This window comes from Ochotona princeps, chromosome 5, assembly GCF_030435755.1.
Source record: "Ochotona princeps isolate mOchPri1 chromosome 5, mOchPri1.hap1, whole genome shotgun sequence".
Lineage (NCBI taxonomy): Eukaryota > Metazoa > Chordata > Mammalia > Lagomorpha > Ochotonidae > Ochotona > Ochotona princeps.
In genome coordinates, this window is record NC_080836.1 from 11,723,967 (window position 1) to 11,747,148 (window position 23,182).

A 23,182-nucleotide genomic window follows, 5' to 3' on the forward strand; every position below is an offset into this window, starting at 1 on the left:
TTTTTTTTAGTTGAAAGGCAGATTTTAAAAAGAGAGAAGGAGAGACAGAAAAGGGCTTCCATCCACTGGCTTACTCCCCAACTTGCTCAAATGGCTAGAACTTACTGATATGAAGCCAGGAACCAAGAGCTTCTGGACCTGCCATGCAGATTCTGGGGTCCAAAGCTTTGGACCATCCTCCACTGGTTTCCCAGGCCATAAGCAGAGAGCTGGATCAGAAGTAAAACAGCCAAGACACCAGCTGAGACCCATATGAAATGCCAAAACCACAGGATAGAAAATTAGCCTGCTGTGCCACTGCACTGACCCAATAAATAAATTTTTAAAAATTATTTTATTCATATGAAGTGAAAATTTTCACATATTTCATACTACAGGAATGCACTGCCTGCATTCCCACCCACCCTCTTTTTTCCTCAGTTTTGACCATGGCATACTTTATGTTTACTCCTCAATCATAAACATTTGACATTTGGTTAGGTGAGGAATTCAGCAGCTAAACGGCAGGAAAAACCCTACTGTCCCTAGAGACTACACACTAAGGTAAACAATAGTTCTGGAAATGTCACTCTCCAGTAGACTACATGTTTTTGGACTCTGTGTGTTAGTTACCACCAATCAAATGCTTTTGTCTTTGTGAGGTTGGCTTAATTCACTAAACATAATGGTTTCCAGTTGTATCCATTTTGTTGCAAAAGACAGAATTTCGCTCTTTATTACGGCTGAGTAGTATTCCCTAGAATACGTATACCATATATTCTTTATTCAAGCCTTAGCTGATAGATTTAATTTTATACCTTGATTATTGTGAACTGAGCTGCTCCAAATAGCTGGGAATACAAATAACTCTCTCATATGTTGATTTTATTTCCTTGGGATAAATTTCCAGCAGTAAGATGGCTGGGTCATACAGTAGATCTATTTTCAGTTCTCTCGGGGAATTTCCAAACTGTCTTTCATAATGGTTGCACTAGTTTGCATTCCCAACAATACATTTTCCCCTCAACATCCTCACCAGCATATATTGTTTTCCAAATTCTTTTATTAAGACTTCTTTTATTTTTATTGGAAAGGCAGATTTGCAGAAAGAAAGATCTTTCATCCACTGGTTCACTTCCCAAATGGCCACAATGGCTGACGCTGAACCTATCCAAAGCCAGGAGCCAGGAGCTTCCTCTGGGTCTCCCATGTGCATGCAGAGTTCCAAGGCTTTGGGCCATCCTCTGCTGCTTTCCCAGATCACAAGCAGGGAGTCAGATAGAAAGTGGAGCACCCAGGACACGAACTAGTGCCCATATGGTATTCCAGTGATTGTAAGGGAAGGACTTAGCCAATTGAGCCATTGTGCCAGGTCAAAGTTTTCTAAATTCTGTACGGATAGCCATTCTATCTGGGGTGAACTAACCTCATTGTGGTTTTCATTTGCATCTCCCTGATGGTTGATAAGCATAAGCATGTTTTCAATTGTCTACTGGCCATTGGTATTTCATTCTTTGAAAGGTGCCTGTCCATATCCTTTGCCCATTTCTTAACTGGATGGTTTGTTTTATTGTTGTTGAATTACTTGAGCTCTTTGTAGATCCTGGGTATTAATTCTCTAACAGCTGCATGGTTTTCAAGTATTTTCTCCTCTTCTGTTGGCTGCCTCTTTGCTTTGTTGAGTGATTCCTTTGCAGTGAGGAAGCTTCTTAGCTTGATGCAATCCCACTTGTTTATTTTTACTTTATCTGCCTGCCTGTGCTTCTGGGGTCTTTTCCAAGAATCCTTTGCCAATGCCTGCATCTTGCAGAGTTTAGCCTGTTTTCCTTCAGTAATTTGATGGTATCAGGTCATAGGTTTAGGCCCTTGATCCATTTTGAGTTTATTTTCATATAAGATATAAGGTAGGGGGTCTTGTTTTACATTTATACATATGTAGATCCAATTTTCTCAGTACTGTTTGTTGAAGACATTTCTTTCCTCCCTAGATTGATTTCCATTCCCTTGTCAATAATTATTTAGCTATTATTGTAGGTTCATTTCTGGAATTTATATTCCATTGATCTGTATATCTGGTTTGTGCCAGTACCAGGCTATTTTGATTGCCCCTTCCCTCTAGCTTTGTTTTTGTTGTTTAAGATTGCTTTAGCTGTTGGGGATATCTTTTGTTTCCATATGCATTTTAGTATCATTTTTTTTCTATATCTAAGAAGAATGCCATATGTATTTTGATTGGGATTATATTGAATTTGTAAATTGCTTTTGATAGTACATGCATTTTGATTATATTAACTCTACTAACCCAAAAATTTGAATGATTTTTTAAATTTGTTAATGTCTTCTATTTCTTTCATGTCTTATAATTCTCACATCCTTGGTTAAATTTATTCTGTGATATTTAGATTTTTTGCAACTACTCTCAATGGGACTGATCCTACAAGTTCTTTCTCAGCCATGGAATTATTTGTGTATACAAAAACTATTGATTGTTGTGTGTTGATTATATATCCTAAAAATTTATCAAACTCTTTTCTGAATTCCATTAGTCTTTGGTGGAGTCTTTCAGTTCCCCTAAATGGAGCACCATGTTATGTAGAAGCAGGCATAATTTGAATTCCTCCTTTCCAATTTGTAATCCTTTGATTTCTTTTTTCTTGCCTAATAGCTCTGGCTAAAATTACAGGACTGTATTAAATAGCAATGCTGATAGTGGACATTCTATCCTGTTTTAGATCTTAGGGGAAATGCCTCTAGCTTTTACCCATTCAATATAATGCTGACTATAGGTTTTTCATGAATTGCCTTGATTGTGTTATGGAATGATCCTTTTATACTCAGGTTGCTTAAGTTTTTGTCATGAAAGGATGTTATATTTCATCAGATGCTTTCCCTGCATGTATAGAGATAATCATACGGTTTTCATCCTTCAGCTTGTTAATCAGATGTATCACATTCATTGATTTGCTTATGTTGACTCATTCCCGCACACCAGAGATAAATCCCACTTGGTCTGAGTGAATGATGTGAGCTGATGTATTGTTGGAATTGATTAACTAGTCTTTGGATGGGGAGGGGGTTGCATCTATGTTCATCAGGAATATTCACCTGTTGCTCTCTTTGTTGCATCTTTTTCTTTTTTTTGGAATTAATGTAGGTGGTGTTGGTCTCATAGAAGGATTTGGGGGGGATTCCCTCCCTTTCAATTGTTTTTGAATCATTTCAGAAGTATTAAAATAATTCTTTTCAGATTTTTGATAGAATTTAACAGTGAGATCATCCAGTCTTGGATTCTGGATTTTTCTTTGTTGGAAAGTTCTTCATTACTAATTCAATCTTCATTTTAGTTTTTGGCCACTGTGCAGGTCCCCAGTCTGTATCTTTTGATTAGAGAGTTTAGTCCATTTCAATCTGGATTATTACTGAATAGTAACAAGTTGGTCCTACCATTTCCCCATAACTATTCTCTCTCTCCCTCCCTCCCTCCCTCTCTCTCTCTCTCTCTCTCTCTCTCTCTCTCTCTCTCTCTCTCTCCCTCTCTCTCTCTCTCTGTCTCCCTCCCTCTCTCTCTCTCTGCTTTGGATTTTGTTTGTACCTTTACTAGGAGATTTTCTACTATCACATTCTTTCTTTATGCTGATTGCCATTCTCTGCTTCTGTGTGTATCACATCCTTAAACATTGATTTGTAGGGCTGTTCAGAAGACGGCAAATTCTTTCAATTTATGTTTGTTTTGGAAGGTCTTTATTTTGCCCTCATTTATAAATGATAGCTTTGCAGTGTGTAGTATTCTGGGAAGGCAGTTTGTTTCTTTTAGGATCTGGACTATTCTCTCCATTTTCTCCTAGCCTATAAGGTTTCTGATGAGAAACCAGCAGCTGATAGTACCACAAGGATCCTCTGAAGGTATGCTGGCATCTGAGAATCTTCTCTTCAGGTTTCACTGCTAAAAGTTTGGCTATAACAGGTCATGCTGAAGATCTTTCCTAATCATGCCTATTAGAACCTCTTTGTGCTTCTTGGTACTTGGATGATTTTTTTCTGCTATTGTTTCACTGAGTATGCCTTTTAGTCCATTCTCGCTTTCTTCACCTTCGGGAATTCCTGACAGATGTATGTTTGGTTGCTTGATGGTGTCCCATCAATCTCGAGCTCTGTTTTGGGTTTCTAATTTTTCATCTTCTGTTTTTCCTACTGAGATGATTCCCAAGTTCTGTCTTTTATCATGGATATTCTTTGTTCTTCTTCCCCAAGCCTGTTGTTGAGGCTTGCCACTGTGTTTTGTATTGGGCATATCGAATTTTTTTTTCATTTCTAATACTTCTGTTTGATTTCTCTTCAGAAGTCTAACTCCCTTGGCAAAATTTTGCATCCGTATCATGTATGGCTCACTTTATCATTTGCTTCCATGTACTTTTGAGTAACCCTGTGATTATTTTTCCATTTATTTCAGACATGTCGTTACTTTTTTCATCTTTACTTTCTAATATTGAGGAATTATTGCTACTCTTGGGGAGTCACAATGCCCTCTGTTTTTATCTCTTGCATTTCTGGGGACACTTGCTAGTCTTTGTCTCGGATGCTTCTGTGGCTTGGTGGAGTGCCTACTCCTTCTGCGCCTTGGAGCCGTGTGCTGAGTATGGGCAGTGTACTCTGGTCTGTGCTCCAGTGTGGGATGAGAGTCCAGGGTGACGCCTGAGTTGGCTGTGGCTTATCTCCTCTTTTGTCAGCACAGGGGAGGTGACAGTCATGACTGTGAGTGTAATCGCACCTTCACCTCCTCTCTTCCAAGGTGGTCCCTACCCAGGCTTAGCCCGTGGTGGCTACAACTCCCACCCACACCAGCATATGTACCACACAAATTTTCTGTGCAGTTTGCTGTGTGCCCAGAGACTCAACTACATGCCACACAGTCGCAGGTTTTAGACTCCCACACTCACAGGGTGCAGGAGCTCTGCTCAGCCCCAAAGTCTGCTGTGATCACAGAGAACAGAGAGGGGGCTCCCAACACCTGCCACCTCTGAGTGCTCTGCCATGGCAACTTGCACCCCAGGCCTACAAGCAGATGGGGGGTGTGTACACCTCAGAATCCCAGGTGTGCATGCCACCAGCCTAGACTCACAGTGGGAAGCATGGAGCCGCCCTCCTGATGTAACCACTGAATCACATATTCCCATTCCAGCTGCTTTGGGCTGTGCTGATCATAAGGGGGAGGTCTCTGCAGGCTGATCCACCCCTCCCCACCAAGATGGCACCTTAACCCAGATGGTCCAGGTGCTGCATAGGGGAGTGGGGAAAAGGCATCCTCTAGGATGACCCACAGGGATTCCCTCCTGGAATCAGTGTGGTTCTGCAACATTTTGCTTTCGAGCAATGTGACCAGTGACTCTGGTTGCTGTGGTCTGCTCCCTGCTGTGTGTTCCAGTCACACTGTACAAGCATTATACATTAAGCCAAAACTTTTTCAAGCAGTAATTATGGTACAAAGAAAGACCCTGTGTGTCATATCCTGGCAGGTAGCATCCACATGTTGAACTACCTATCATGACAGCAGTAGTGGTCTCTTTTTATTTAATTGAACTGCCTATGACAGCATCTTAGGGGGTTCTTTCCAATGGGAAAAGCTTCAAAGGCTTCAAATAGAGTCCCCCAACACTGGGAATCCTGACCCTCAGCTTATGAGGCTGCTGTGAATTCCTTTTTTTTTTTTTAAGAATTTTTTATTGGGGAGTCAGATATACACAGAGGAGGAGAGACAGAGAGGAGGATCTTCTGTCTGATGCTTCACTCGCCAAGTGGCCGCAATGGCCAGAGCTGAGCCGATCCCAAGCCAGGAGCCAGGAGCCTTTTCCAGGTCTCCTGCATGAGTGCAAGGTCCCAAGGCTTTGGGCTGTCCTCGACTGCTTTCCCAGGCCACAAGCAGGGAGCTGGATGAGAAGCAGGGCCACTGGGATACAAACAGGTGCCCATATGGGGTCCTGGGCGTGCAAGGTGAGGACTTTAGCCACTAGGCTACTGCGCCGGGCCCTGCTATGAAATTCTTAGCATGTCCTCCCCAGAGAGGTCTGTGTATCCACTACTAATTTTCTAAATCAGGAAGTCCTTTCACAGCCTCTTCTCACAATGTGTGAGAGGGTGTGGAATAAAAAAAAAAAGGGCTGGGACTGACACAGTGGTGGATCAAGTTAAGCCTCTACCTTCCACACCAGCATCCCGTATGGGCACTGGTGTGAGTCCTGGCTGCTCCACTTTGATCCAGCTCCCTGCTAATGAGCCTGGGGAAAGCAGCAGAGGATGGAGCAAGGTTTGGGGGTCATGTGGGAGACTTGGAAGAAGTTCCATGTTCCTGACTTCAGATTGCCCCTCCTCTGGGTGTTGTGGCCCTTTGGGGAATGAACCAGTGGATGGAAGATCTTTCCCTCTGTCTCTCTTTCTCTCTGGCCCCTTCTGGGTGACTCCTGCAGGTCCTAATTCTGCTCAGAACCTTCCATAGCTCCTATCGCGTTGCAGTATCTTTGCCTGAACCAACCTCTATGCTGGTGTTTCCACCAGAACCAACCATCCCCTCCCCACAGGGCTCCTGGTCTTTCAGTCCTGTGCTTCCATTCTATTGGGGCATCCACAGAATTACCCAGCAAGTGGAGACTTGCCAGCTGTCATCAGCCAGTAAGGGAGCAGACGAGAAAGAGCCCACGAGAACAGGTGAGGGTCTCAAGGAAGGTGCTTGCTGTTAGAGCTGGGACTCGGAGTGGGGGGTGGGAGAAACTGTAGATGTAGGGACAGAAGCCAGCTCAGCGGCTCTGCTTGGCTCAAAGAGAGTGCTGTGCAGGAGAACACACAAAAGATGGCCCCAGGAGTAGAGGGAGGGGCAAGCTGGGCCGGGATCTCCAAATGACAGCATCCAGGACGGTTGATCATGGTTGATGGACTCTCCCAAACTGCCCCCCTGTCCTCTCCCATTCTGCTTTTTTTAAATATATATATTTATTTATATTGGAAAAGCAGTTTTTACAGAGAGAGACGATCTATCCATTTGCTGGTTCACTCCAGAAAAGACCAAAATGGCCAGGGCTGAGCTGACCTGAAGCCAGGAGCCAGGAGCTTCTTCCATGTCTCCCACACGGTGCAGGGTCCCAAGGCTTCGGGCCACCCTCAACTGCTTTCCCAGGCCACAAGCAGAGAACTGGATCAGAAGTGGAGCAACCAGGACATGAACCAGCATGCACGTGGGATGGCAAAGCCGCAGGAGGGAGGATTAGCCTATTGAGCCATGGTATTGGCCCCTCCTATATTCTGTTTTAAATCAAAACCTGTCCTAATTTCCACGCCTTCCCTGCACTCTTCCATCTGCCTTGGCCCATGTCCTCACCATTACCCACCCAAACAAGGCTACAGAGCCTAACCGCCCCTTCTCCCAGCCAAGGCGGGGGAGGGCCTCTTGGGGAGCCACACACATGATCATGGCTTAGGGTTTCTGTACCGACCACCACCACAGCCCTGCTCCCGCCCAGGAGGGAAGACACTGTTCTGGACTTGGCCTACATTGCTAAAGATCCACCTGTTCCTGGGCTTGTAGTTCACCTGTTACTCATCTCAGCCCGCTGCATCCCCACAGCCTTGACGACATGGCCGAATCCTCTCATGGCCTCTGCCTACTGGCCAGCCTCGCCCACTACCAGTGTCACCTCCCAGTCCTGCTTCTGTGGGTCTCTGTCCCAGGCAGTCCTTCCCTGACTTGGCGTTTGATGCATTTCCGTTCCTCTGTTCCTTCCATTGCCACTGTCACTTCCATACCAGCTGCCTTCTTGCTCTTGCCCCAAGCAGACAAAGCTCTGCGGCAACTGGGTCCCCGGCTGCAGAGCCCGTGGCACACAGAGGCTGATCCTTGCTGGGATTGGGGGGCGGCAGGGAGGGGAACCCCTGGGATCTCCTGGTGTCCCCACCAAGACTATGTCAGCTCTGACCAACATGCAGGCAATGGAGCAGGCTCCCCTTCCTCCCCTTTGCCCTCACAGGAAGATGAGCAGGAGGACCAAAGCCACAATCACACCTGTGTTCAGACTTGTCCCTGATGTCACATGGCCGCACCCCTTCACGACCTGTTTCTAACACATTGTTCAGCAAAGCTCTTGTGAAACACACACACACACAACAAAGCATGTAAGGTGTTGATTCTCCTCCATACTACTGCTAGAGAATGTTCCAGAATCCCCAGAGGAGGACCACAAGGCAGGAGCTGCCCGTACAAGAGCCCATGGGTTCCTGGCATGGTCACTCCCCAGCCTCATCAAGGAAGGGCGGCTGCTGAGAAAGGGGTGGCCCAAGTCTGGCCAGACGCAGTCATTTCTGTTGTTCCGAGCCCCTGTCATTAAACTAGGTGTGGACAAACGTGGGTCATGCTGAGGGAGGTTGTGTGCCTGCCTCTGTTCTCAGAAAGCCGCTGCCCTCTTCCCAACATTCCTTAGAGGTCCAAAAGTTTGGGTACCTGCCCCAAGGCCTGGTTCTGAGTGCCTCATATTGGCACCTGTGTCCAGGACATCACTAGAGAAGGTGGATGCAAGCTGGAACACCTGGGAACATCCGATGGAGGCCTCCGTGGTCCCACAGCAAGACGGTGCAAGCTATTTACCAACTGGGATCACTCTCCCTCTTCCTGTGGGGCCACTGATGCCCTCATGGAGTCACCTTACCTCTCATGCCCACAGCGGACCCTAAATTACCTCCCAAGGGCCTCCTCAGCAAATACCACAGATTTAAGCTCCCAGTACAGGGTGACTCTGCACGGTGCAGTTGCTCATGGTCCTGGAATCTTGAGGAAATTGGTTTGTAGATATAAAAATAAAATAAAATATGGGCCCGGCGGCATGGCCTAGTGGCTAAAGTCCTTGCCTTGAACGCCCCGGGATTCCATATGGACGCTGGTTCTAATCCCGGCTGCTCCACTTCCCATCCAGCTTCCTGCCTGTGGCCTGGGAAAGCAGTCGAGGACAGCCCAATGCTTTGGGACCCTGCACCTGCGTGGGAGACCCGGAAGAGGTTCCTGGTTCCTGGCTTCGGATCGGCGCGCACCGGCCGTTGCGGCTCACTTGGGGAGTGAATCATCGGACGGAAGATCTTCCTCTCTGTCTCTCCTCCTCTCTGTATATCTGACTTTGTAATAAAATAAATAAATCTTTAAAAAAATAAATAAAAATAAATAAAATAAGGGGCTGGCATGGTGGCTCAACAGGCTAATCTTCTGCCTTACAGTGTTGGCATCACTAATGTCCACGGTTCTAGTTCTAGCTGCTCCACTTCCAATCCAGCTCCTTGCTAACATTCCTGTGAAAACAACAGAGAATGGCTCAAGTTCTTGGGTCCCCGCAACCACCTGCATGGGAGACCCAGAAGAAGTCCCTGGCTGCTGGCTTCAGATCAACTCAGCACTTTGGGGATTGAACCAGTGGATGGAAAATCTGTCTCTCTAAACCACTTAGCAAATAAAATAAGTAAATATATATATATATAGTGTATATATGTATGTATATATATAGTGTATATATGTATGTATGTATATATATACACAAATAAAGGACCCTGTGTAAGCAGAGGATGGAAACCCCATGAGGAGCCAGCAATGCTGCTATACCACCCAGCTTTCCAGTAGTGAACCTTTTTTTTTTTTTTTGCTGTCTCCCCAAGACTTGCATAAACATTCAAAGCCAGTAGGAACAGGAGGCATCAAGACCACATCCTTCTAGCCTGGCAAGGAGCACGCTGTCTTCGAGCCTCAGCCACCTGCGGGAAGATGGAGGAGGGGCCGGACTTCCAAGGCATCCCAGGCACATTGCTTCATCCTGCTGCCCCAGTTGCTGGTAGGGCTGGCACTGGCCTGCAGGAGCTCCCCGGAGGCTGGCGTCCCCCAGTGCCAACCTCAGGTGAGCTGTGGGGCACCTCCCCTTCTCTCCACCCAACCCCTCCCTCTCACCTCCCCCTTTGCACCTGCAATGTACACAAATGAGCTTTCTTGCTGCCCAGTTCTCTCCCAGGGGCCAAGACTTTTTATCGTCTGAGAAAAAGAGCCCTCATCCTAGAAATTAGAGCTTAAAATGAGGGGTGAGATAAAATCTTTTTTAAAAAACAGAGGGTCAGCATGATAGCTTAGCAGCTACAGTCCTTACCTTGCATGCCCAGGATCCCTTATGGTTGCTGGTTCTAATCCCGGTGGCCCCGCTTCCCATCCAGCTCCCTGCCTGTGGCCTGAGAAAGCAGTCGAAGACGGCCCAAAGCCTTGGAACCCTGCACCCATGTGGGAGACCTGGAAAAGGCTCCTGGGTTTGAATCGGCTCAGCTCTGGCCGTTGCAGCCACTTGGGGAGTGAATCATTGGACGAAAGTTCTTCCTCTGTCTCTCCTCCTCTCTGTATATCTGACTTTCCAGTAAAAAACAAATAAATATGTATTTTTTAATTTTAAAAAAGGAGGACTGCAGGATGCTTTAGGGCCTCAGGATTCCTGGTGTGATCAGCAGACTTGGGAGCAGGACATCACAGCCAACCAAAAGGACTGGTCAAACTGTGGCCACCTCCTGAGCTGGACACAGGTCCTGGTCTTAGTGTGGGTTCACACACCAGGTGTCCTCCCCCTCCCCCTCTCACACCACCCCCAGTAGGAGATGGGAGGGGGACGGCCAAGGACAGTGGACACCTGCTGCGTGCCCTAGGGGCTGCACCCTCCCTCGTTTAATTTTCACAGCCCTGTTAAAGTAGGTGTTACCACATTTTGCATGTAAAACCCGAGGCTCAGAAAGATTAAGTTACCGCCAAAGTCAACAGCTCCTGGGTGGCAGCGCCAGGTCTGCCCAAGCCCACACGGCCTACGCTCTTTTTCCCAGCTGGGTGCTACATCCAGGCACATGGCGTACCTGCTCCCAGCTCCCCGCCCCAACCACCACGGTCAGCTGGCTGCCACAGCCAGGTGGCAGGAACCAGGGGTGGGTGGGTGACAAGGAAGGCAGCCAGAGGGCGACGGGGCTGGGTGGGATGAAGGGACAAGGGACAGACGCAGAGGGTACAGAAGGGGCAGATGTTGTCTTGCATGAAAGGTGCAGCTGAAGCTGAGAGAGCAAAATACAGAATCCAAAAGGAGAGACCTTGGAAGAGGAGGGGAAGGAAGTGGAAAGGGAGGAAGAGGAGGCAGAGGCTAGACCAAAACCCTGGGGAACCCTCTCCTGCCTCCCCAGACAAGGAGCCAGCCAGTGTTGCAAAGGGAGGAGCAACCCAAGAACAGGAAAGGTACAGGAACAAGGGACAGCCCCGCTCCAGAGGGAGGGCCTAGAGGGAGATGCCGGGTGCCAGCCAGAAGCTGAGGCGTGGGAACCCCGGCCACACAGGGTTGGGGGTGGTCTGGGATGACCCACGAGGCCTCTAGGCTGATCACTCAACGAAGGCCCAGTGCAAGGGGAGCTTGAGGTCATTGTCACAGCTCAGCAAGTAGGTGGGAGCAAGCAACAAGTGGAGACTACATTTCAAGGAACCTCACATTGAAGAGAGAGAGGGCGGGAGCATAGAGGGGACACAGTACATTTTGCTTGTTTGAAGATGGGGGCTGTTTGAGGATGTTTGCAGACAAAGGTAGGTCAGGGGCCAGAGAAAGGTCAAGGTGGAGGTCGCTGGAGAGAAACAGCATGCATAGGACAGAAGGGTGGGGTCCACGTCAGGGACACGAGTGGGTCGGTTTGGATTTGCAAGGGCTGGAAAGGGAGCAGCACTCACATCCGAGGGACTGAGGGGTACAGGGGACAGCACTGAGCGACGCAGACAGACACAAAGTCACCTGCAGAGAGAAACAAGCGCCTGCGCAGATGTAAACCCGTCTTGGGGCTCTGTAGTCTGATGCCAGCCCCGTGCCTCCTGCCCAGGCATCTGGGGATCCTGCCTTCACTGCCCTGTCCCTAGGAGAGGAGCTGGCTCACAGTGGGGAGCTCTGAGCCACACCCAACAGAGGGCTGGAGAAAGAGCACATGGGGGGCACAGCTTGTGATGGGGACACAGCGGCCAAGTGAAGCCTGGGAGTCAGCACTGGGCTTATGTGCCAGCGGCTGTGATGAACCGTGCTGGTGAGGGGACCTTCATGTTTAGGTCTTTTCAGCAACAAGTCTTCAGCAAACATCTCCTGTGAAGTGGGAGGTTCTCACTGGCCCCCATTCTAGGCACCTTGGCTACATATCTCTTGTCCTGGCATCCTCCCCAGTACCCAAGAGGGACAGAGCTAGTTGGCCAAGTGTCTTTCCCTGACTGCAGCTATCTGATGCTGCCTCCTGGGTAATCCCCACCAGCCACCCTGCTGGCCAGGCATCAGCCTATCTCAGCCTATCTCAAAGATGCAAAGATCACAACCCATTTCCCTCTGCTTCCTGTTCTCGGAACTGACTTTTTCCTTGGGAACCCTGCGCTCCCCCCATGCCTTCCCTTTGCTGTAAACAAGGAAGCTGTACTCCCTTGCAAAAAGGAGTAAATTTCTCAGGCCTATTGTAGGGAAGGCTGAGCACCCCCCCCCCCCACATACACACCCCTTACTGTTCTATCCCATAGGATAGAAACCCAGAGAGCCTGTGGGGTCCCCGAGGAAGAGCCAGAGACTCCGAGAAAGACCCCGAGGAAGACCCAGTTGCAACTCCTTCAGCAGCTGCTGCAAACCCTCCGTGAGAGGGGGAGAGAGCACCTGAGCGAGCCCAGACCTCACTGAGCTGAGAGCTCTGAAGGACTCTAGGCAAGCTCCTACACCTGTGTTGTGTGGATCTTGCAAAATCTGTAACTATGGGGAGGGAGAGGAGGGGAGGGAGGAAGAAAACAATTGAGCCCCAGAGGCAACTGGAAATGAATGCCGGGCTGTGTTTGCGTGTTGCTCAACGGTGACCTGTGTGCGTTCCCAGGGGCCGTGCCAGGCTCCCCATCTTGCTGAAGGTTCGCATCATCCCTGCTGCAAGGAACACGGCCAGCTGCCTCAAAGTTGCAGGGCCCTTAGGGCAGCAAGGACCTAGCCACACCAGGGTATTAGAAGGACATCTCTTCCCCCTACCCCACCCACCCACACCACCTCCACCACGATCAAGGCAAGCAGGCAAGCGTCTACCTGCACCAGGTGTGTTTACAGGAGGAAAGTGAGGCACCTACTTGCCTCCCAACACATGTGGTCAGGTGAGAGAACAGAAGTTCATTCATTCCCTAACTGCCCCAAAGCACAACCTTTTCCTGTGAATTACCTGGATGGAGCTAGTACAGCCTGCCAAGGCCAAGGCCTGGTGGGCTCTGGCCACAGGCCCCTTTTAGTGTAGGGTCTGTTGGCCCGGAATGGAAGAGGAGGGACCCTGAAGATGCCTCCCCCAGCTCTCCTTCCCCTGCCACATGGCAGCCAGCCCTGACACAAGCTCTGCAAAGTTCAACCGGAAACGCCCACCGCCCACCCTCCCGTGGCCCACGCAAAGGCTTGCCCAGGGAGAACTGAGAGTGCTGGCGGAGAGCTGCTGGGGCAGGCAGCCTATGTTTTGGCAGGCCCGAGGGACCTAATGAGGCTCTAAACGGCAGCGGACTGGAGGTGTGCAGGAAACAGCTTTGAACTCTGCATACTGGCGGGGAAGCAGTGGCCCTGCTCTGTGACTCCTCCTGATGCACACTGCACACCCATGGAGGCTGCAGGGACCATGCCTGCAGTCACAGCAGCATTGAGGGGGCACCCTGCCGACGAGGTGGGTCCAACTGGGCCTGGTGGCTGCCCACTCCATGCAGGGACAGATCCCTGCTTCTCCACTCCTCTCCTCCTCTGGGACTCTGGGGGACTTAACTTTCCTTTTTTATTTTGCTTCAGAAGTTGTATTTACTTTCTATCTGAAGGCAGAGACAGGGGAACTCTTCCGTCCATTGGTTCACTCCCCCCAAATGCCCGCAATAACCAGAGCTGGCTGAGCGATGCCACGAGTCCAGGACTCCACCCAGGTCTCCCTACACGGGTGCCAGGAACTCAAGTGCTTGACCTATCACCTGCTGCCTCCCAGGATGCACAGTAGCAGGAAGCTGCATCCAAAGTGGAGCTGGGACTCCAACTCAGGCCCTCACTGTGGGGTCTGCATGTCTCAAGTGATGCATTACCCTCATTCTGCCAAAGTCCGTTCCAGGGAGATAGAAATTTATTTTTAAGATTAAGACCAATGACCCAGCACAATGGTTGCATTGGCTAATCTTCCACTTTCAAGCGCTAGCATCCCAGAGAGGTGCCAGTTTGTGTCCTGGCTACTCCATTTCCCATCCAGCCCCCTATTTGTGGCAGTGGAGAATGACCCAAAGCCTTGGGACCCTGCACCTGCATGGAAGACCCAGAAGAAGCTCCTGACTCCTGGCTCTGAACCAGCTCACCTCTGGCCATTGCAGCTACTTGAGGAATGAACCAGCAGATGGAAGATCTTCCTCTCCGTCTTTCCTTCTCTCCATATATCTGCCTTTTTAATACAAATTGGGGGTGGGGGGGGAAAGATTAAGACTGATTAGCTGTGAATGTTTTCTTTTAAAAGTTTTTACTTGAAAAGCAGAATGAAGACATTCTATTGGTTTACTCCTCAAATGGCCACAATGGTCAGGCCAAAGCCAGGAGCCAGGAGCTCCACCCAGGCCTCCCATGTAGGTGCAGGGCCCAAGTACTTGATCCGTCCTCTGCTACTTTCCCAGGTGCATTACCAGGGAGCTGGATCACAAGTGGACCAGCGGAATACAAACCAATGCCCAGATGCGATGCCGGCAAGTCAAGCAGTGGCTCAAGCCGCCGCACCCCAGCGCCAGCCATGTGACTGAACTACTTAATGGCTCTTTTTCTTTGTAAATTAAAGACAGGTAGGGCCTGGCGGCGTAGCCTAGCGGCTAAAGTCCTCGCCTTGAATGCCCCAGGATCCCATATGGGCACCGGTTCTAATCCCGGCTGCTCCGCTTCCCATCCAGCTCCCTGCTTGTGGCCTGGGAAGGCAGTCGAGGACGGCCCAATGCATTGGGACCCTGTATCCACGTGGGAGACCTGGAGGAGGTTCCTGGTTCCCGGCCATTGCAGCTCACTTGGGGAGTGAATCATCGGACGGAAGATCTTCCTCTCTGTCTCTCCTCCTCTCTGTATATCTGACTTTGTAATATAAATAGATAGATAGATAGATAGATAGATAGATAGATAGATAGATAGATATAAAATTAAAGACAGGTCAAAGGACCCAGCAAGAGGAGCTGTGGGGAGGACCTAGGGTGAGAGAATGTGTGGTAACTGCATGGTGGACCACAGCTGAGCGACAGTGCACTGACCCACAGCCTGCTGACCCCCAGAAGCTGGGGATGGCCAAGCCATTTCTGCAACACTGGCTGATCCTCCTTCTCAGCGACTCCATAACCTTCAACCCACGCACTCAGTTCTTGGGTGGTCTCCAGCACCAAGCTCCCAACCCAGAGCTCCCAAAAGAGAATACATTCAAGCCCTTGGCCACAACCAAACAGGCAAGTGAGTGGCAGAGGCTACTCCAGGGCGAGATGGAGGGATGGGGTGAGAGAGCCCCCTGAGTCCCTTCCCTGCACAGCCATGGTGGGGGAGGGGCAACATCTTCTGCAGGGTGCCAGGCCACCCCTCCAGACCACGCCCCACAGCCTACAGGCTGTCCCCAGTTGTGCCCCTGAGGGGTAGAGGTTCATACAACCCTGTAAGGGGGTGCTCCTGGCACATCTTCCAATGGCTAACAAGCAAGGAGATATGAGCAAGGCATTTGGGGGTGCAGGTGAGATCCTGGGCAGCTCCACACCCTGCCACTAAGGATAAATCTGACTACGTCTGCCCCAGCTTTGCCCAGAGCCTTCTACCCTGTCAAGGCTGGCTTCCCAAGATAGCACTGGCAGCCAGCATGTTGCGTCCAGCAAAGCCAACAGCAGCTCTCAGCAGCAGCTCCTCTCCTGTCTGGCACCTTGGCCATGACCTTGACATCACCAGCCCCTTCCCAGCAGCAGAGGCAGAGGGGAGGCCACCCCACAGCTGCCTGGACCCCCGGCCCCTCGGGGCTGAAAATGCTGGGAAGATGAGCCCAGGCAGATTCTACATTGGTCGTTGCTCAGTCACCAAGCAAAAACAAGGCCTGTTAAAAAAAAAAATATGTCAGAATAAACATGGAGGTGCCCCATGCGATGGCTCAGTTGGCTAAATCCTCACCTTGCAAGTGCTGGGATCCCATATGGGCACTGGCTCATGCCCCAGCTGCTCTACTTCCCATCCAGCTTTCTGTTTGTGGCCTGGGAAAGCAGCGGAGGATGGTTCAAAGCCTTGGGCCCCTGCATCCACATGGAAAGAAAAAAAAAAGGAAAAAGCTCCTGGCTCCTGGCTTCAGATCAGCTCAGCTCCAGCCGTTACAGCCACTCAGGGAGTGAAACAGTGAATGGAAGATCTTTCTTTGTCTTTTCTTCTCTCTGTAAATCTGTCTTTCCAACAAAAATAAATAATCTCTAAAAAAAAAAAAATGAACACAAAGACCAACTTACTTCCTTCCAGTTTCTGCCCTGGGCATGTTGGGGGTGACCACAGAGGAGAATGAGGGGGGCCTATCCAGGAGGGGTACAGTGTGAGCCACATGTGCAGCAGACATAACCACAGAAGGCCCAGCTCCGGCTGGCAAGCAACTGGACCCCTGGGGGATTCCCCATCTGCTTAGCACATCTGAGGGCAACTGGGAAGGGGATGACATGGAGGTGCCACCACAGCCCCAGCCCAGCACCTGCTCCAGTAGCTGCTGGCCCCACACCCTGAGTGCTGGCAAGTGCTGGCAAGTGCTGGCAAGTGCTGGGAGTGGCCTGTGCTGCACAGAACTGCCCCCCCTCCGGTCACTGGGCATGCATGGAGAGCCGGTGACCGCCTGGTGACACTGCGGGAACCAGAGTCCAGTTGCAGCACAGCCCACCAGAACAGGGAACACAACTCGGGTGGCGGCGAAGCAGCGGGAGGGGTCCTGGGGCTCTGTGCCTCAGCAGCAGCAGGAGACAGCACCAGCGTGTCCATCTCAGAGACCACCCAACCCTGATTCGCGGTACTCTCGGGGGAGCAAGTGAGAGCCACGTCAGGAAGGAGAGGATTAGGGGGTGAAAAGGATGACATCATGACAGAGACCCACAGTGCCCCAGCGTGCGGCTTGGAGACAGGAAGCTGGGGCCCACCACGAGAAGGACACAGAGGAGGAAACGCAGGGCTCTGGAGAGCCAGAAGAGCGTCAGGCTCTGGTCAGTTGTATAAGGACAGACGCTGTTAGGAGCACGCCGCCCGAGGTGCTGTGCCTCCCACACGAGCCAGGTATTTCTGCAAGGTGAGCCAGAGCTGGCAGAGTTGGCAGGAGGGCCTGAGATCCCTCAACGGGGGCTTAGCCACACCATCTCTCTCAGCAAGGTGCCGCCTCCGGAGAGCGCGCGCTCCATCTGGCCAGGGCTGTGAAAAAAAAAAAAGTGCTTGGCTTTTCTTCTTAAAAATAAAATGCTCATCAAGGGAGGAAAGAAAAGTCCTTTGGAGCCCGTCCAGGGAACCACTGTGTAAGAGGTGAGGAAAGAGGAGAGCTGAGAGGATGGCTGGGAGAGTGGCTGGCGCTAGGGCAGGGGCTGGGGCAGGTTGCTCAGGCAGACGGACGTGGCACCTGCGCGCATCATCCGCAAAAGCCCAAAGAGGCTTTGAGATGCCCAAGCCCATGGGATGGGGCTGTGACTGAGAAAGTGTGTAAGGAAGGCGCCAGGACGAGGTGTGAAAAGTACACCCCCACCCCTCAAGCAGCACGCAGCTACTTTTAGCCAGGTACCAAGGAGCTGCTATTAAAAGGCAGCGGCATATGGTCACCGCTTTGCTCTGTGCAAGTGGCGTTCCTCTGCCACCTCCTTTTCAAGGTGAAGGTTGAATTGCAGAAACCAGAGGGTGGGTCTCAGCTGCAAGGCCTGCCTGGGTGCCCCCAGCTTTGTATCAGGCAGTGTCAGGGCAGCGGGGGTAGTGTTCCACAGAAAAACAGAATGAAAAGGGATGTTAAGTAATTGCATGCCTACTTTTTTGTTTTGCATAATACACTTTCCACGTACTTTTAGAAGATCCTTTGTACATTCTTCTCCTGCCCTCAAAGAAACATCTTTTCATTCTGTCTCCCAAGCACTTTGCAAAGTCCCCTTCGCAGCCAAGACACATCCTACCTGAGGTAAGATGGTTTTTCGTGATTGGTCACCCAGCCTGGCATACGCGCTCGCGCGTGCGCGCTCGCGCACACACACACACACACACGCCAAGTGGCACGTCTGAGGTCACTTGTTTGGGCTAAGACAAAGCAAAGGCCATCGCCTGTGATTGGGGTCCTAAGGCTGCTGATAACACCAGCAGGTCAAGGCCTGGAGCGCCGTGGTGCGGCTCCTGGCGCTTGTTCTCCACTCTCCAGATCCTTTCTCAGTAAACAAAACCGGAGTGTGGGAACGGTGTTTCCTCTCAATTACAATGCAAATTGATTAATGCCGTAAAAATGTGAGGGAAAACCGCGGGCCCTGCACAACACTGGGGCTTATGTTGTCTGCCCGGCTCCGCACCGGGGACGTTTCCTTAAGAGAGCTTGCATTGTTCCCCCTTTTTCTTGGCGCTCCTACAGCACCCAAAGCCTATAATAACGCACATCATTAAACCCAACAACTGCACTTGGACCCTTTTCAAGGCGGTGATTCAGGAGAGTGCTCTCTGCACGGAAACCGGTTTGCAAGGTGCGATGGGGTGCTGTCCTCACCACCAAAAGGGGAGACCGGCCCCCTGGTCTTTTGGGGGGTGGGAATGTGGGGAAGGAGGCGCCAAAAGCCGGTTTTCTCATGGCCGCTAGGTGGAGCTGTGTGTTTAGCGGAAAACACCACTGCCTTGGGGTTTAGCTCCTGAGAGCTAAAATGTCATTTTCCTGGACAAGGAATGGGGCAAGTTATGGATGGGGGGGTGAGGGCGGATCCACAAGAATGAATGGGAGGCAGGGGATCACCTGGATGTTTCCTACCAGGGAGGGCGTCCCCTGAAAATGTGGCCAGAGGAGCCCGCGAGTCTCCCTTTACTGGCAGGGACAGAGTGAGTGAACCCTGGGAAGAGTGTCCGGGCCAGCAGAATCAACAGTGAGGTGGTGTTCTACAGGGATCAGGAGAAGTACTAGATAACCTTGAAATCAATGGAGGGGTCACTCTTTTTAAAAATGTTTTCATTTGAAAGTTACATTCAGAAAAGTGGATGGATGGATGCATGCATGAATAAGGGGAAGGAAGGAAGGATGAAAGGAACGGAGAGAGGAAGAAACAAACAAAGAAAGAAAAAAAAATCTTCCATCCACTGGTTCACTCCCCCCAGAATGCCTACAACAGCCTACCCTGGGCCAGGTGAAAGCCAGGAGCCAGGAACTTCATCTGAGTCTCCCACGTAAGTGTCAGGGACTCAAGCCCTCCCCATGGTGTGCATCGGCAGGCAGCTGGCGTTGGCAGTGGAGCTGGGACTTGAACCCCAGGCACTTGGGGACAGGCTGCGAGCATCCGCAAGCGGCTTCTTAGCAGCGACCGGCCAGACACTGACTTTGATTTTGGCCTATCAGCCTCAAACTGCTAGGGGAATGCGAGTGATCCCGTTCCAAATCAACCGCAAGGTCATTAGAAGAGAGAGGTTTACACCAAAGCAGCCTTGGTGTTTCTAAACGGAGTCTCCCCGTGAAGGGCTCAACCCCAGGCTGAGACAGCAGGATGTCGTCACAGGGTCACCTGTGCACACGTCTGACCAACAGGGTGTTAATAAGCATCTTGCTTTAAATTTCATCTTCATTTTTAAGAAAAATACATTTCCTGAGACCGGCACTGTAACTTGGTAGCCTAAGCCTCTGCCTGCAGTGCCAACATTCCATGAGGGCAATGGTTTCTGTCCCCGCTGTTGCCCTTCCAACCCAGCTCTCTGCTTTTGGCCTGGGAAAGCAGTCGAGGACGGTCCAAAGCCTTGGGACCCTGCACCCGTGTGGGAGAGCCAGAAGAGGCTCTTGGCTCCTGGCTGTGGATCAGCTCAGCTCTAGCTGTTGTGGCCATTTGGGGAGCGAAGCAGTAGATGGAAGACCTTCCTCCATCTCTCCTTCTCTCTGTAACTATCTTTAAGTTAAAAGTAAATCATTTTAAAGATGCATTTCCTGTGTGAAGTGGCTAGAATATACTGGATTAAAAACAAGATGTTCTAGGGGGCAGGCACTGAGACACACGAGTTTAAGCTGCCACTTGCAACACAATATTGTAGATCAGAGTACGGATGGAGCAGGTATCAGGTCTGAGTCCCTGCCTCTGTGCTTCCAGTCCCACTTCCTGTTCACACACTTGAGAAACAGCACATGATGGGCTCAAGTATTTGAGTTCCTGAGACTCACATGAGAGACCCGGATGGAGTCGCTGGTCCCTGCCTTCAGCCTGGTCCCCAGACCCAGCCATTCTGACCTATTCTTTCTCTCTCTCTTTTTTTTTTTTTCTCTCTCTCTCCCTCTCTCTCTCATCTGCCACTCTGCCTCCCACAGAAATAAATCAATCCCTTAAAGTACTTAAATGAAATGACCTAAGGAGCCCACTGAGCATCCCAGGCTGGACTCCAGCAGCCAATATGTCCCTGAGCATGTCTGATCTGAGGGTCTGGCTTTCCTGCAAAGCTAATCAGCATTTGCTGAGAACCAGGAGGTTTGTGAGGAATAACTCCCGAGGGGGATGGAAACCTCAGGCCAGTGCTGACCAAAAGTCCAGTCAGGGGTTCCAAGGAGTTCCTGGCACTCGGGCAAAAGCACCCTTTAGAAATTGGTTGCAGCTGGGGGACAGGGCAATGAAAGGGCAGAGGGGAGGGACACGATGGAGGAAGGGCCCACAGGATGTGCACAGGCAGGTAGGTGCAGCCCCATGTTTATGGGACGCAAATGGATCTCTGTACCAGTATTTGAGGACGGCAGTGACCTCCACCTGCAGAGCCACCAGCTTCTGAGAAGCCACAGAGCAAGGATCATGAAACACAGTCTGGGATTGTGAAGCAGCAGTGCTGGGTGTGATGGCTGCACCTGCTCCATGGAGCCCTTCCAGAGTGCAGGCGCCTGTGCAAGGCCTGCTCACTGTGGTCCTCACCCCACACCTGGGGAGGTAGGCAGCCCCAGAAGACAGAGCCTTCCCCATCAAGAGGTGACACCTCTCTCCTTTTTCCAAAGACTGAGCAAACTCCTCCCTTGAAAGAGACTGAGTCCTGGCACCTATTGTCATGGCACAATAGGCTAAGCTTTGGCCAGAGGCACCAGCATCCCATACAGACGCCAGTTCTAGTCCTGGTGGCCTCTGATCCAGCTCCCTGCGAATGGCCTGAGAAAGCAATAGAGAATGACTCAGGTCACCCATGTGGGAGACCCGGAAGAAGCTCCTGGCTTCAGATTGGCTCAGCTCCAACTACTGCACCTATTGAGGGAGTGAACCAGCAGGTGAAAGATCTCTCTCTCTCTCCTCTGTCTCTATCTCGCTTCCTCTCTACCCACACCCTCTCCTCATGCCTTTCAAATAAAATAAAAACAAATGATGGGGGAAGGGGAACAGCAAATCACATACTGCTTTATCTTTGCAGCCCTCACATTAGCACCCACCCAGCCAGGAATTGGTACAAGTAACCAAGTTGTATGGCTGACTTCACTTCCCTCCCTCTGCACCTGCCCTGACTCCTGGTCCCTCTTCCAGGGAGATGGAGGCCACAAATATCCCCGAGGACCTGTGTACCCCACACGCCCGCACCTGTTGCTGTGGCTCCCTCCGGGAGTCCCACCAGGCTCAAGCCAGCGTGCCCGGAACGCTTGGGGCCGCCCTGACAGAGGCGAAGAGCGACCTCTAGTGGGCATGTAGCTGAACCGGCTGGGCAGGAGCGGGCAGCTGAGGAAACGGAGTTAGCCTGACAGGGACCTCTGTGTTGCGGGGAACTGATGTACTTACTGCATCAAGGAACAGAATAAACTGTTTTTCAACCTAGGAATATTTCTTTTTCTTCTTTTAGTGTCTCAAGTTTCTTTAAAATCAAAGTGATGTGGGGATTAAAATCCAGAGCACCATTGAACTTCACCTTCCTTCAAAACAGTTTCCCCCTGAACACTCCTTACCCCACCCTCCATGTTTCCAATCCCTGCCTTATAGACTGAAGAACTTGGGATCCCCAAAGCGCCAGCTGCAGACTCCAGATGCTCCTTCCCTAGCATCTCCCCTGACCTCTGCTCCATCCCATTCCTGGGAGAGAAGGGCAGGCAGCTCAGTGTATGCATGGGAGAGCCCAGAGCAGCGACAGGCACTGCAGGGAAGGCTTCCCCCTCAGGAAAAGGGACCGAGGAGTACAGCGGTGAAGTGAGGGCTGCCATAGCCTGGGGCACCAAAGTCAGCCCCGGAGCCAGAGGAAAAGAGACAGGTGTCCCCGGGAAGGGAGATCCGGCAGCCTCAAACTCCTCCCGTTGGGAACAGTCACTGCTTGATCGCTTGCCCGTCTGGTGTCGGTTACAGAACCACACTGGGACCACGTCATTCTCAAGCCCCAGCTGCTGGGCGATGTGACTGATTTGCTGCAGCGAGGGTTTCGGGCACTACAGGAACATGCTCTCCAAGTTGACTCTGTCTCAGCTCTCAATACTCCTTCCCTTCCTCTTCCCAGCCTGCACCAGGGTCTCAGCTTTGCAAATCTGAAGCTTCTCGTTGTCGTCTGATTCCTCCACCCACTTCTGCAGCAAGCGCCGCAGCTTACACATGTTCTTGAAGCTGGGCTGCAGGACCTCAAATCGGCAGATGGTCGTTTGGCTGAACACCTTTCCAAAGAGAACTCCCAGGGTGAGCCCCACGTCGGCCTGAGTGTACCCCCAGAGTGATCCTTTTCTGCTTCCGAAGCTTGGCAAACTGCTCCAGTTCTTTCTGGAGAGCCTTGATGTCCTGGGACTCCTCAGGGATTTGCTCCAGATTCTCCTTTTCAATCTTCACTGCACCAGGTGGGGCAGCGCCGGCTCCTGGGAGGTTCCCTAGGAGATGCTCCCCACGCCGGGCCTGGCCTCACCCTCTGGCTGAGAGCTCTCTGAGGCAGGAGGCACAAGGCCCACAGCGAGCTGTGGCGCGCAGTGCGTCATGGCTCCGCAGAAGTCCTACGGCACCCGGAAAGCTCCCACAGCTCTG

The 23,182-nt window shown here is 51.0% G+C and overlaps 1 pseudogene; it reads right to left on the reverse strand.

Annotated features, from left to right (window-relative positions):
* Positions 1–23,136, reverse strand: part of LOC101516192 (POU domain, class 5, transcription factor 1-like) — a 40,232-nt pseudogene extending 17,096 nt beyond the window's left edge.
* Between the last annotated feature and the right edge of the window lie 46 nt (positions 23,137–23,182).